At 43.0% G+C, this 16,103-nt stretch overlaps 1 long non-coding RNA gene across 2 annotated transcripts in view; it reads right to left on the bottom strand.

Annotated features, from left to right (window-relative positions):
* The window catches only part of LOC109318755, a 227,117-nt gene that overhangs the window by 91,842 nt on the left and 119,172 nt on the right, over nt 1-16,103 (bottom strand). The gene's annotated exons all lie outside the window — the stretch shown is intronic.

Below are 16,103 nucleotides of genomic sequence, written 5' to 3'. Positions count from 1 at the left end.
ATTGAACACCTTCAAGAGCAAATTGGATGCTTATTTTGCTGGGATCCTATGACCCCAGCTGACTTCCTGCCCTTTGGGAGGGGGGCTGGACTTGATAATCTTCCAGGGTCCCTTCCAGCCCTAATGTCTATGAAATCTATGAAATATTACAAGGAAGGCATACAGCTCAAGTTCAACACGTATTTCTTTGTAATAGTTTGTCTACTTAAATTAAGATTTCCACGTTTCCTAGAGAAAGCAATCACTTTTTAACTGTTCTTCCATTACTAGTTAATGGTTAAAATAATCTTAGAGCACCATCTCAGATTTCACTAGAGATGTATCCAACCCACCTGTGGATTTGAATTTGGTTGTGCAATCAGGAAATTTCAATTAGAAATTCTGCCATGGTGCCATGTACCCTTTTGAACCAGGCTCTTCTGCTAGACTTTTTACTTCTTAATTCACTGCAGCAATTTAGCAAGCAAAGAGAACAGGATGTGTCACAGGAGATGGGAGTCCAGACCAAAGAGGAGAATGGGAACATGGGGCACCTGAACAATGGCAGCATACTGAACTGTTGTTTTCTGAGTTTCCAGCTGACATCTCAGTATTTGACTGTTTGGTTCCTCAATGAAATATTTTAAAAATCTGCTAAAAAGAACCTCTAATGTCTGATAAGAGTTAAGGGCTTCTCTACACTGTAGCATGGGGCAATATAGACATATGCAAGTTTCCTCAAATTTTATAGTCCAGTGATGGTAACATGGACTTCCAATTTACTATCAGGGTAAAACAGGGCATGCAAAGTTCATATTACCATGTCAAGGCTTCTCTGGTACCTGAGCTAGATTATTTAGAACCACTTTGAACACCTACCTCCATTGTTTCTCAATGGGCATGTCTATACATTAGGGCTGTGCAAAACGGCACCATTCTGTTTTGCCTTGAATTTTGAGGTTTCAACAGAACAGCATTTCATTTCGAATTTCATTTTGATTCGAAACACATGTTCCACTTTGCTTTGTTGAAACAGTGAGGCTGTTTCAACTGTTTCAATGTTTCGCTATATCAGGTCGGGGCTGGTGAGTCAGCCCAGCTGAGCTGATTTCCACCCCAGCGCAAGATCGGCTGGGGCTGGGGATTCTGACCAGCTAAGCTGACTTCCAATCCCTGGCACTAGATCCCATCTGCAGCACTGGTCGAAATGTTTTGACTAGCCTCATTTTGTTTCGAGGCTGTTTCAAAGCTCTGTTTCATTTCAATTTTGCTGTTTCAACCTCAAAATGATTCAAAACAGTGTCAAAGTGAAACAGATGGTTAAATTTCTCACAGCCCTACTATACATGTATTTATGCCGACTTACATTTACTACCCAATAAATACTTTACGGTAAGCAGGAATAGACTAGCGCCTACAGGTGCCAGTGCTAATGCACATTAACTCTAAAGTTAGTCCCAACTCAGTCCACAAACACAGTGCTACTCTGCAGTAAGGCATCTATATATGTGTTACTGCACATAACTAATCTGCACGATGCAGGTATCAAATTTACGCTCAAGTTGGCATAAGTTGCCATATTTACTGCGCAGTACAGGCATGCATGTGTAGACGTGCGCCCGTACTGCACAGTAATTTTGGTTACTACGCAGTAAATGCACATGTGTATACAAGCCCAGCGAGAACCGACTAACTCTTAGCTGTTTCTGAAAAACCTTATCCTAATTTGTTACGAGTTGGTGCAGTTTGTAAAAGAGGCAAACAGTTTTTCTGAAGCCTTGGAATTTTTTCAGGGCTTGCTCTGCTTACTTGTCAAGTTTTTTCACAAAGACCCCCTTCAGACTGACTTCATTAAAACATAATTAAGCCCTGCCATGTAACCTATTTCCCCATTGTTGAGCTCTGAAGAGTCATTGTGCATCCCACAAACCAAGCCTGTCACTGCATTATTGGGCATATTTCAGAACTAGCCAGGCCTATGACTGTTTAGTTGGAAACTGGAAACACAGTAAGACAGATTCATTGTCATGTTTATTAATGTCCATGAAGCCAGCCACCCAAGCAACCAACTCTTTCTGGTGATAAATGACTCACTTCCCCACCTACCAAATCAGCTGGAACTCTAGCTGGTTAGTTCTGCAGCACTTGTCCCAGCAAGAGCAGTGCACTTTCTTCTGCTCAGCTGGAATGTGTTGTTTCAGTTGATTAACTCAGACTAGCTCTATAAAGAGTTTTTAAAATTACATTTTGAAACAAAGGGTATTGTGTTCACATTGGAGCAGCAAGAGAGATCAGTTTACCAGTTATTACTGAAAAGACTGGAATTTCAAACATTATACTCAAGGTCATTCATGTAAGTGTGTAGGGGCCAAGTACTGCAGCTCTTACTCTCTTGAGAAGCTCCACCAGAACCAGTGTAATTTCATGTGATTAAGAAATGCAGTGTATAAATTCATTCCAAGATGCTAACTCATAACTCCTTCCACTTCTGTCAGCCCAGATTTCATGCAATGTTTATACACAAATAATGTGCTTCTTTCATCTAACATGTATGAAAAATAAAGATTACTCTTGCATAATAGATATAGGGCAGGGATGGCCAACCTAAGTGGTGCCACAAGTGGCATGGGCAGCCTGTATGTGGCATGCAGCAGAGTGGGGAAGGGACAGGCAGCACAGCTGTGGAAAGTGCAGGGAATGAAAAGCAACATATCAGATCAGGCAGGGAGCACAAGGGAAAGAGATCAAAGTGGCACTCAGGGAGGGTGCTGGGGTAATTTGTGGCACACCTGCCCAAAAGGTTGGCCTCTAATGGTATAGAGAATCTATCACAAATATCTTGTTCTACATCCTTTTAACATATATGAAAGGCTTGCTTCTCTGCTATCAGCTCAGCTAGATTGTAATATGCAGAATGAAAATTGTGCCAGATAATCTTAAAATGCAACTTTCAAATAGTCAAAATTCGATTTGCTTTCATTTTGATGGGCTGAGAGATGGTGAGGTGTATTTGTTGTCAATACAGCTGTTGTCGTGGAGAGAACAAGGGTATTTGTGTCCAATGTGCCTTCCTTCCAAAATGAAATATATAAATATTTCCTTTTCATCTGTGCCTCATTGTGAAGAGACCAGAGAATCACTGTAGCAAGTTATAAATGTCAGTTTTAAAACTCCTGCCCAGTAAACAGAGGGAGAATCCTCACAGCACTGCGCAATCATAGCTGTGCAGTGGTATTTGCTCTCAACTTCTACCCAGATAGCCAAAACAGACCAAACACAGGGCCATTTTATAAGCATTCTCAGTCTAGCTCTTTATCCACCTGTTTCTCCCCTCAGATGGGTGCATTGCATCTCACATGCACCCGTCTATATCGACATACAGCTAATTTTGCACAGATGCCAACAGCTAATGCAATGTTCAAGGTAGCAGACATCTCCCTCTCCCCCACCAATTCTGATAACGTAGTTCCTGAACTCAAGACACAAATAGAGACAGTCAGGGGCTATGAGCCACTGTTGCCAATCCCCACATTCTGGATCCTGCAGAAGGTCTGTGTGGTGTAAATCTTAGCTTAAGACCCATAAAGGGATCTCAGAAAGAGACTTAGAAGCAGACAGAACCTGGAGCACAGCCAGTGCCCTCTCCCACCCCTAATCACACTCCTTCCCTTCCCAACATCTCTTCAGTGGCTACTGGGAAGGGATCGTCCCTACCTCCTTCATTCCACCAGAGCACCACAAAGGAGCCTGAATAACCTCTTTAATTGAGGGTAATATCATCTCCCGCATCAAGTACTTCACTGAGAGCTTCCATTTCTAGCCCTTTCCAGTCACAGGACTGGCCTCATTAACAATTAAAAATAAATTGGTCAACGTGGGCCAATTCCTTTTGTGTTTAATAAGGGCAAGGCTAGATCCCATACAGTACAGCTAGCATAGAGTTACCTTACCGGTGCTCCTACCCCCACCGCAGACCCGCTAGAACAGAAGAATCAACAACACTGAACTTGTAGTTACAAGCGTATCTGGGAGCACAGTTTGTAACTGCAGCCCACAGCATACCCACACAGGCCGCCCATTTGTTCAGAGTTTAACTGATAAGCAAATGTCAAATTTGTTTGTTTTTTAATCATTGCTCTGCTCAAGCAGCTCAAAAATCCTGAGAGCATAAGAAACAGGAGCTACTGGTGAAGGTGGTTGTAATAATTTTGGATAGGCCATTCTGCACTAAGCATACTAGAGATAAAAGATGTCTGTGCAGGGCATGAATATGTCTCTCTCCTGGAAGCAAGCAGAAAAAACAGTTTACGAGTTGATACATTTCCATCAATTTAGAGTAGGGTCGGAGTTGAGAAAAATCAACAAAAGAATTGTCCTGCAGGAATCATGGGACGCAGATGAAGGTTTACTTGTTTGCTAGGGCTTTTCTTGGTGTGATGACTGATTTAATGTCTAGAGGGAAGGTGAGGCTGGTCAAACCTTGAAGAAAAGTATCTAATCAAGGGACCTTTCCTAAAAAGCATAATCAACCAGTGCAGAACAAAACAATATCATGGTGGGTCTCCTTCTGTCTCTGCTAATCACAAGCTTAATCATAGCAACCTTACGTTTACAGAGTGCTCTTTGTCCAAGAGGATGTTAGAACACAAGGCAAACTTCATGGAGATATTTGCAAATTATACAAGAATCACTTTAAGTGAAATGCAGTCACTGATAGCATGAAGCAGAGAAGCTATTAACAGCATGCAGCTGCTGCGTCTTTGCTCTCTATGTAGCATTAATAATATGATGAAACCTACAGACACAGTTGGGTTCCAAATAATCATGTTAACCATCATCAGTTAAGCTAAGCCTTGCTGACACTGGTAGGTTTAACCACCACCTTTTGCTTAAGATAGTTGCAGGAGATAGTTAAGTACATATTCTGCCCAAAACAACAGCAAATGCTAGGCTGTCCAGGAATTTGAATTAACTGGGTGGAAGAACTTTGCTGAGTATTGTTTTAGGAAGCCAGGACAGTGTGTGGGTGGACCAGAGACAGCTCTGGCAGAAATGTGGACAGGCAGACAAGGAAGCTTCAATACAGCTTGAGTGGCCCTGATGCACAGCCCTGAGAGAAGCCAAGAGAGCAATCTTCTGGATTTGGATTTGGATGTGGAGCTATGAATGAGGAAACTGAATTCTTCCTGTGCTCAGGAAAACAGGACTTTGGATTTTCTTGTAAACAAACAGAATGGCATCAGAGACACCCAATTCCATTTCCAATTTCTTCTCCTACGTGAAATTCTATATAAACGTCCCATCTTTTGGGTAGGTGCTCAGGCTAAATGGTTAACATTACTACATCCTTCTAAATGGACAAGACCTAGTACAGGGGTAGGCAACATTTTTGGCCAGAATGCTGAAAAAGTTGCAATGTCTACCTTGTACAGTGCCGGAGTGCTGGCATGCCAGAAAAATAAAACTAGGGCGAGGAGCACATGGCAGGACACACAGCATATTAATATGGTTAATAAATGTTGCTTTTTTACAGTAAATACCAAAATGTTTATTAAACATTCTAAACGGGGTGACTGTAAATAAAACTTCATATACTACCTTTCTTCTTGTGTGTACTTTTTTGTTAAGCATGTTGTGATGAGACAGAAAAAAAGAGAGAGAAAAAAAGAAAAAGAGAAAGAGGAAAAAGAGAGAAAAAAGAAAGAGAAGAACAGAGAAAGAAAAAAGACTAAAGATAAAAGAAAGAAGACAAAGGAAAAGGAGAGAAAAAAGGGAGGAAGAGAGCGAGAAAGAAAGAGAAAAAAGAAAAACAGGGAAAGAGAAAAGAAAAGGGAAAAGAAAAAAGAGAAGGTGACAAAAGAGGAGGGAGAGATAAAATGAGAAAAAGAGAGGAGAGGTAAGAGAGAAAGAGAAAGGAAAGAAAGAAAAAAGGAGAGAAAAAAGAAAAAAAAGAGGTGAGGGGAGAAGAAAAAGAAGAAAAGAAAAAAGAGAGAAAGAGGAGAGAAGAAATAAAAAGAAGAGAGAAAAAAACGAGCAGGGAAAGCCCAGGCTCAGAGCTGGAATGGAGGGCCTGGCTGGAGCTCAGGGAAATGAATGTCCTGTCCCACTCGGGGCCAGGCATTTGGGGCAGGGTCCGGGTGGCGCAGGGAGAAGCAGGCATCAGGAGAGGGATGGGAGATGCCATGGGTAGGCTGGCCCAACCGGCCCCTTGGGAAGCCTGCAGCAAGAGGAGAAAGGAGGCTGCCCAGGAGCTCTGCACACTCAAGCTGCAGCAGGTAGGCAGGGGCATCTAGCAGCACCCAAGGCGGGACTCGGCCGACCAGCCTGTGCAGCTCCACGGGGATGGGCCACAGCCACACTGCTCATGAGGCAACGCTACCTGGCCGAGACAAGACGATGGGCTCACAGGATCTCCAGGGTCTCAACTTGGCCTCCCTGCACACCGGGCACAGCACAAGTGGAGTGCCCCCAGTCCAGGGACCCAGCTGTGGGAGCCAGCTGGGAGCCTGCAGTACAGTGGCCTTGGCCTCTGGAGGGGAGCTGCAGATGGGCAAGGCCAGGGCCTGGACAGGCCAGAGCAGCCATGGTGGCTGTTTCTGGGGTCCAGGGGACTCGCACAGCCATGCCCTCATACTAGGGGTGGCTCTCCCCCACTCGCTTTTTTTTTTTTTTTTTATAGTTTATTGCACCGCTCCTGGAAGTACTGAAATACCAGGCCGATGCATGGAGAGGATGGAGCAAGCTCCAGCTCCAGCTCCCAAAACCAAAAATCTGCTCAATACAGACCTCCTATGGAGGACATGTCAGAGACAACCACCTGGGGAGCCCGCCTAGGTGGTCACTGTGCTTCCCCTCTTGCTAAGATGGGTTCCACTAACCTATCCTTGTTGTATACTTACCTGGCGGGGGAGGCACCATGATCTAGCAGATACTTACCTAGCTCTCCCCCACTCACACTATACCCAGCACACAGGGGGACTGAACCCAGAGCCAGGAACCCCCTGAGCCCAGCATCCTGCCCCACCCAGGCAGTGTCCTCTCATGGGCAGGGCAGCTGTGGCCATCCCTGCTGAGCTGCACAGGCTTGGCCTCAACTTGGGTGCCACTGGGTGCCCCTGCCCACCACGACCCAAACCTGCAAAACCCCAGGGCAGCTCACACGTCCTGCCCGGTCCCCATCTTCCCAAGATGCCAGCTGGGCTGGGCTGGGCTGGGCTGGGCTGCCTGCAGCACCTCCCCCCACACCTGCTTCTTTCCATGCTGTCTGGACCCTGCCTCAAGTACACAGCCTGTCCCCACCTGGGGGGACCCTGCCTCAAGCACCCAGTGCTGTCCCCATCCCGGTGGGAGGGGGTGTCCATCTGCCTGAACCGCGGCCACGCCCAGGCTCACCCACCCACTGGGAGCCTCCAGCACAGTGCAACACATGCCCAGGCCCTGGCCCTGCCCACCCAGAGCTCCCCTCCAGGGGCCCAGACAGACTGGAGGGTACAGCCTGGGGAGAGGGGCTGGGTGAGCAGAACACAGACAGCATCCCTGCCTGTGCTCTCTTGAATCCACCCCCAGTGCCTGCCTCATTTCTGGGACCCGTGGCTGCTCTGGAGAGCCCAGAGCAGCAACTTAAAAAAAAAATTTTTTAAGCCATTTCCTCTCTCGCCTCCTGGCATGCCGAGGAAAATGTCTCTGCATGTCACTAACTGGCACACATGCCAGGGGTTGCCTATCCCTGGCCTGATACATATGTTATACACTGTTGCTCTCTTAAGCTAAGTACAGTCAAAAAGCCCAAGGCTAAATCGATTCAGGCCAGTCTAAGCTTCATAGATTAAAATAAGCAAGTGAACAGACATTCGCTTTTAATTCTGGAAACACAGCCACATGCCTGCAGTGGCCCAGGCCAGAAACTGGCGGGTGCTAGAGCACACCTCCCTGCTCATTCGGAATAGGCAGCTTGGGCCAAGACTAGCCCACCCACTGTGCAAGGGGGTTGTGTGGGAGTTGCGCAAAGCATCCTGGGATGCTGGAGGACTGAGAGTTAACTTGAATCTGGAGGGGATGTGGGACAGAAGTTCAATAAACAAATTTTACCTAAATCAGTTAAGTCTGATACTACTTTCATCCAGGTTTATCTCTAAACCAGTTTTGGCCACTTTGGAAGTGGTTTATGTGCACTGAACTTCTGTTCTGTTACAAATTTGAACCAGGTTCCAATTACTTATGCCAGTTTATATGCAACTTCTGTTCCTACCCTTAGAATTTAAGATCACTAATGGGTTCCCCAACTATTTATAGGCATCTTATCTAATTCCTGTAAATTACAAACAATAACACTACCAAAGGTTTAAGGAGAATGGCATGCCTTATTTCACATCAGATTACATAAAGAGTAATAGGTAGGCCAGATATATTTACGTTCACTGGAATTTTATTGAGATTAACTACAAGCCTCTGTGAAAACAGTAAGAAGTTTCCACTTAATTTTATATAATTTTGAGCTAGTTCACAGTTTTTCCACTGGCAAAATAACTATTTTGGAAAGAAAAGAGATTTTGAATATTCACGTCTACAGTATGCTATGCTCACCATCCCAAAGTTTTTTTCAAATCTGAGCTAAATTGTCCTTAAAGGCAGATTTTGGACTTCATCTTCGAAGTGAATGAAGGAAAAATATGTCAATGAGAGAGACATAGGTATGCGAGACAGACACAAGCAATGAGAGAGACATGTAGGTTCTTTTTTATGATGAAACACAAAAATAACTTCACCCTTTGAAAGAGCGGTAGTTATATGTTACTTGCTGTAGCTAGTCCCAAAAATGACATTTGAAAAAGAAAAACCTGCCAACAACCAGTGATCAGAACTTCAGTATTACCTCTCACCCAAAAGGATGTCAGCAGCAGCACAGTATGCCAGAACGCCCTGCTGTGGCAATGATCCAACACTGAGTCAAAGAGAAAATTATTGACCACATGAAAAGAATGCAGTTTTTCATGTGAAAAAGGAGGCAGATAATTCATAGAGTAGGAAAGAGAGGAAACATAAATATCAAATGATTCAGAATGAGCTTGTGTAGCCAGCCAAATGGATTTCTACAGACTTTAAAACATCCACACACACAAAAAATCAATACCTTTTTTCTTTATTATGATGCCAATAGAACATAAACAAATTGAATAAGGATTCTGAATGTCGCTTGAATCCTAACTTTGATTCCTAATGTTGCTTGAATCCTAACACAGATGATTAGAAAATACTACTTGCTTTTAGAACATGTCTTCAATACATACACACATTTTAGGTTAAATACTTGGTTTAATTTATGTCTGAAAATAAAGTCTTCTCTCCCTAGTAGTATTAAACAAGTTCTCTGCTTTCCATTCATATATGTCATTTTGGGCCTGGACTCAGAAAAATTCACAGTTAACAGCCGGGCTTCTAAAGTCTGAAATCAACAATAGAAAGAAAGGGAAAGACAAAGAAAAGGGTGCAATGTAATGGAAGATAGAGGGCTCAGCACTTTTATCAGAGTTTGATTACTGAAGCTCTGAAATAGCAAAACAGGAAATGTGGGTCAAAGCCAAAAGCACCAACAGCAAACAGTAAAAGGCATTTGAGCAGAAGACTATTACAGAGTAGTAGTTCAGACAATACCATTAGTTAGTTCACAGCCCCTTTAAAATGCCTATATCAGTGTGAACTTTGTTTTTACACAGTAATGCTTCACCAAATCATCTATTTCAATCTTTTGTATTGTGCTCTGAGTTGCACAAAGCACATCCTGGTTTTAATCTCATCTCTGGGAACAGACAGAAAATATGGAAATCAAATGATTTCTCAGGGTCTTTTTATCCCACATATCACTGCTGACAATCATAGAAGCAATAATATCCTAGCATTTAAGAGTCTTCAGTATTCTGGGTCTCTCTGGCAGAGAGATAAGAAAGTAAAGCAGAAAGGAAAAATGAAAATGCAAATGAAAAGCAAGATTTTAAAAACTTTAAGGCTGGTGTAAGGCTTATGACCTGGTTTAACTCAGCAAATCCAAAACAGTCAATTGGTTTTTACAATCTTCCAGGGGACTTAGGTTTATCCTCTGTCTCCCTGTTACTTGGCCCTCCTTCCACTGACCTTCCTCTACCACATTACCCAGGCACTGCTATAGCAAGTCTTCTACACTGTACCTCCACCATCTCAAGCCACTTCCTTTTAGCCATCTCATTCCCAGCTGCCACCGAACACACAGATGCTGTCTTTTCTCTTTGGCTAGGGAGAGAACTTACACATAAACCAGAAAAAGTGATTGAAAACCAGTTCGAATCTGTAACACACCAGAAGTGTACATAAACCACTTTCAAAATGGCCAAAACTGGTTTAAGATAAACCTGGATAGATGTGTTATCAGACTTAACTGATCTAGTTTAAATCAGTTCATTGAACTTCTGTCCCAGATCCCCTCCAGATTCAAGTTAACTTACAATTCCAGAATGCTTTGCAACTCCCTCACAAACACCACCCCCCCTCATGGGTCCAAATTGTCTGCTCCAGCAGAGCAGGGAGGCATGCTTGAACACCCCCTGGCTTCTGGCTTGGGCCACTGCAGGCATGTGGCTACCTTTCTGGAAACAAACATGAATGTCTGTTCAGTTGCTTATTGGTTCAATCTACGCAGTTTAGACTAACCTGTGAAAATTGAATAGATTAGGTCTTGGGCTTTTTGACTGTCTGTACTTGGCTTAAGTGTTTTGAGAGAAAATTTATATATAAAAATATACATATATTCCAAATACACACATATTATGGGGGGAGGGGGGCAGTTCTAACCACCTAATTAACCCCCCTGATTTTTGAAAACATGCAGGCATCTTAAATCAATAAAACTGACATGGACATTTAGCACATTTGCCCATTCTGCTATATGCAATGAAGTGATAAGCTGAACTGGGACTGGGATAAACATCAAGAAATAAGGACAGCTAGTCGTTGTCACCTTTTACAGGGCTTGCTCCAGAGACGTTCTGAGCACCCAAGAGGATGTTCTGGGGAAGTCATAGCCACTTAGACTTACTGGGATCTGACACCCACAAAATGAACTAGTGATTCCAGAGGGGCTCAGTTACAGGTGTTGCCAAAGTGCTCCTCAAAGAGCACTGAATTTTCAAGCAAGTAAACTCTTCCAAGGTCCCTTCCAGCCCTAATCTCTATGAAATCTATGAAACTAGTCTGGTGTATCAGTCCTGAGAACAAGCTATTAAGTGTTTCTGTTTCCTCTCCCAGATGGTTCATCCCCATAGCTGGTATGGCTTGGGGTAGCAGTTGCTGCCAGTAAAATGAAAGGCTCAACTCCCACTTCCCCACACCATATAGTTCTTTGCACTTGCAGGACTGGGATAATGAGGGGAGTGGTTTTTTTTTGTTTAGAGTTGAGTCAGTAAACGGCATGCCTATTCATTATTTATCTACCTTCACATCTTCCTGAATACCTCCAGTGATAATTACCTAATTTCTATCAATTTCTAGATAACCTTCACACAGAAATACACTGTAAGTAGCAGCACAATTCAATATTTATGAAGTGGAAATTTTCTATGAATATATAGAGACTCAGTAATTACAAATGGAGCTATTCTTTCCAATTTCAAAGTGGAGACATATTGAATAGATATAATGTTGCCTTGTGATTTTGAGAAGTTATACAACCAAGTGAAAACACTGTAATTACAAAGGAAAAAACACAACAGATGTTGTTTTATTGTCCCCTGCAGACTGCCCAGCTGGGATTCACGTCACTACATGGAATGAGTTTTAAAGAAAAGGTCTCTCCACCAAGAAAGTTTCAGCACTACCCAGTCTGTAATATTCACTTCCACAAACCAACAGCAACAGTGCCCAGTTAAGCTACCTTCTGGGATCAGATGAGACAGAGCTCCCTCCCACATCCTACTCTCAAGCTAGCTAAGACTTTAAAACATGACAGTCACGACCTTCAGCTGCATTCAAATTTGAATGGATCACAGGGTCAGAGTGTGAAGAACTGTTTATATCAGCCCATCTAAGTGGAGAGGCATTTTGGATTAGCTGATGACCTTCATGGGTATGCCTACACAGAGCTCACTCCAGTGTCCATGCTTGAGGTGACAAATGCTTGATAACTGTCGGATCTCTAATTAGGCCACACTTGAACGCAACATGTTCAGTGTTTTGAATCATATCACCCCGCATCTCCAGCTACTGCTTTGAAAATATAGCCATTTGGGTTGAATGCTCAGGGCAGGGTCTAGAAAAAGCTGAAGAAACATGCACTTCAATTGTGGAAAATGTCTATAAAATGTAAAACCATGGTCTTCTGTCTTCATAGTGTTTATTTTTTTATAAATAATTGCCTATGCTTTAAATCAGAAACTTCTTTCCCTATTAATTTCTATAGTATGGTGTAAACATTGTCCATCATATTCTATAGGTTTCAGGTTAGCTTCTAGGGACCTCTATTGATTTCACATCCCCATTACATTCTAGGTAGCTTTTCCCTATAAGACTATTTAACAAGTCAATATGATTTTGACTGCCTTTGTAAAATGAAGGGCAATAGTTGAAGCAACAGTTCTGACTGCATTAACTGATAACAAGGTCAAAGCATGATGATAAAAAAACTGATGGAACAACAGGAATTGGTAGACAAACGCCAACGAGCCAAAAATGGTACAGAAGACTCAAGGAAGAGTAGCATTTTATAACTGCAGTAATTAAAAAAGCCACAAGTTTTGAATAAAAACATCACAAAATACTATGGCTTCATATTTGTTTATGATCCCACTTCAGTTTTGTCACTCACTCACCTACTATCATTGCTACTTATCATACTCGTTTAGGATCTCACCAGCATTATTTCACATGCCGGTGTTTTTTAACAGACCTAGACCCCTGCAATTTCAATGTAAGCTTGGAGTTTATACTGCTCTTGACTAAGGTGTTAGATAAAAAGACCACGATAAAAGAATCAAGTAACTGTCCACCCAAAAAATGGAAAGAATCCAGCCTTCTTTTTTTAGAGCTGGATGAGAGGAAGGTATCCAAGATCACTCCTGTGCAGAAACATGGGGGAGCATAGAGTCAGCACTTCATCCAAACAGTTAGGGGCATTTTAATTTCCTTAGAGCAGTCACAACTCAACAAATACTCTACCTGCAGAACTCCTTTGCAAAGCCAATGGCAGTTCCAAGCACATGGAGAAGTTTTAGACAGAAATTTAAATGTATAATTTCTGGATAAGGAGCAAAGTGAGACTATCTGAAACCCACTGAATGCCCCAGGGTTTTCTGCTTGAAACCTCAGATCCAAAACCACTGCCCACTGAATCCAAAGATACAAGGGAATCATAATATTTTCTAATTCTGAAGAGACACTGGGAAACAGCTGGACTTAAACGATTGTGGTATAGCTTATTGCTGAAATTTCATAAGAATGTCATTTTGATTAGGTTAAATTTGAACTCATGGTTCAGCCTCTACCCCAAGTACAAGTTACCAGACAGTGGGTGCCTCTACACATCACCCTATGGCAAGGTAGCAATGCTCAACACCACCGCATGGTGTGCTACAGTGATGTAGCAATCACGTGTGTTTACACAGGATCACCAGCTACATCACCATTTTGGTGCACTCCCCAGGTATAGCACGCCGTTTCCGTGATGTAGCTGTAAAATGTAACCATGCACCATGCTTTAGTACTTCCAAAAGGTAGTACAGTGCTAAATTATAGCACTGTAGCAACGTTGCCATATGGTGATTTGCAGATGCACCCAGTTTAGCCCAAAGATCCCTTCTCCTCAGAGCTTCTACTCACTGTATCATTCCAGCTGCTGCTTAACCCAACTTAATCTGTGCTAGAGACCAGCATGAATAGCACTCCAACCTCAAACAGTAGAGTGGTTCTTTACTCTCATGTAGCCTGGTAGTTTGTCCTGGTACAGGAGACAGGGAGGAAGAGGAAAGTGGCCAATTCAAGAAGTCAAAAGTGAGTGCAAGAGTACAGGTAATTTTTTCTCTTTTCAATGAACCAGAATACATCTTAGAGCAAAGGGAAACTCAGATGCCACCGAGTACCAAAACAGAGCTTAAGAAACTTGGATCCTGGCGTTTCCTCTGACCTGCTCCACTACAGCAACATCCATGATACCTTTCAAAATGTGGCTGCCCTAATCACATGAATGAGTGGCAATATTAGCAGAAGGGGTGAAAAGAAGAGGTGATGACGCTACTGCTGTTAAGGCACCAGCACATTATTTCATGAACAGATTATTTCTCCCTACACAGTACTTTGCACTCCCATATAGACACTCCGTAGTCTTTCTGAATAAGGGCCACAATCATAATCTCAGACATGCACATACCAAAATGCAGCTGATTAGAAATCAGGGTGATGGGTGTAGCAGAAGAACGCAAATAGAACTCACTAGACTCACAGGTAGAACTACTGCTGTTAGCTTCTCTCTCTATATATATTAGAAGGAAACCAACTATAGTCCCGATGAGGCTTCACTCCCTTCTCTTTCCTTGAGCTTGTTATTGCAGGAATGAGGCCTTCCTTTCTCAAAGACAGTTATGTAAGAAAAACAGCAGTGTCCAACTGTAGTCCCTCAGAATCAAAACCTTAGGTGGCTGAGAGCCAGCTCTCTGACTGGATATAAATGGTAGCTATTAGCAAGAGAAATGAACTGGGAAATAGCTATAATAAGCACATGACCAAAAATAAAATATAAAAAGATATTCCCTCCCAAAGAAAGTGCAGACAGAGAGCATAGTGTCTCAATTCCTTGAAGAGATCTGGAGGAAGCACAGTCAATTTGTACGTGGCTTCCTTGTATCAAAAGCAACAATAGGAAACATCTAAAAGGTTCAGTCTGAGGACTCATCCGTCCCTTTCCCTTTTCCTGGTGCCCATAACAATACCAGCCACAATCTTCACAGCACCCAATAAGTACTGGAACTGCAATTCTCTTGCCCTTGATGAAGTAGCAAAGCTATCGTGTCTCTCAATCGTCTGCTTCCTTTACAGTCCAGTGCTGAGAGGTGCCAAGTGTTTTTGATTTTCACAGACTTGTTCATACCACAACCTGATCTGCCCTCTTGGGCAGGTTAGTCTTTGCCTTCTTCACCAAAGGATTTCTAAGTCTATGAGGGTTTTCCATGCTATGTGTATAGGTGTATGGTCTTCTGCCTCAAGCTGGCACCAAAGTGAGTGGTGGTTTGGAGCTGCAGAAAAGCAGACTACACCATTTTAGCAACTGGAGAATGAAGATGCACAGAGCCAGAGTTAAAGCAGTTCTCCTTGTTCCAAGGGAAACGCATGATACAAGCACAGCTCCAGGTGAAAGAAGGAACAGGAACTAGTAGAACTGAGGGGCCTTGGGGGCAGATGTCATACAAAAAAAGGCAAAGAAAGGTCTCAAGAGCGAATGTGTCTATAATTAACTCCCCACTTCTCTTAAATCCCTTTTCAGTATAACAGGCATCAAGTGCTCAGAAGGACCCATGCCCAAAGGCTTGATGTTGTATTGACAAGTTATGTTCAAGTACTTGGCTCTATCATTCTTACGGGTGTTTGAACTGAAGTGATCAGAGAAGCTCAGAGTCAGCAGGTGCAGCACCTACACTCTCTGTTCAATGAACACACACGCAAAAGGTACTGGTCATTGTTCCCATAACAACCATAAGAAAGGCCCATAAATAGAACATCTTCAGCCAAGAGGAAATCAAACTGGCAGAGGTTTAGGGTCCAGTTTGTCACAATGTGTCTGTTTCTTTAAAAACAAATTCAGCTCCAACTAGCATAGCAGCAATATACCTACAGCCCCCTAAGACTCCATGATTGACCATGGTCACTCTTTGTGGTAACACTGCAGCAACTTTGTGGCAACACTGGGAACTTGTCGGAGGAATTCAGATGACTGCTTCAAAAGCAAAGGCCCCAAATATTTGAACTACAGAAGAAATGCTTCAGACTACAGGCTATAACCTACAGATGAGCTAGCTAATCTAACTCCATCCAGTAGAAAGCATGTGTGCACCCAATGTTTCCTGTGTCCCAACATCCAGCGGGATGGAGGGATAGGGGCATCCTATTTATTT

Source organism: Crocodylus porosus, unplaced genomic scaffold (assembly GCF_001723895.1).
Source record: "Crocodylus porosus isolate Cpor-Errol unplaced genomic scaffold, CroPor_comp1, whole genome shotgun sequence".
Lineage (NCBI taxonomy): Eukaryota > Metazoa > Chordata > Crocodylia > Crocodylidae > Crocodylus > Crocodylus porosus.
The sequence above is the reverse complement of the archived record's forward strand: the minus strand, read 5'-3'. Positions and strand labels throughout refer to the sequence as shown.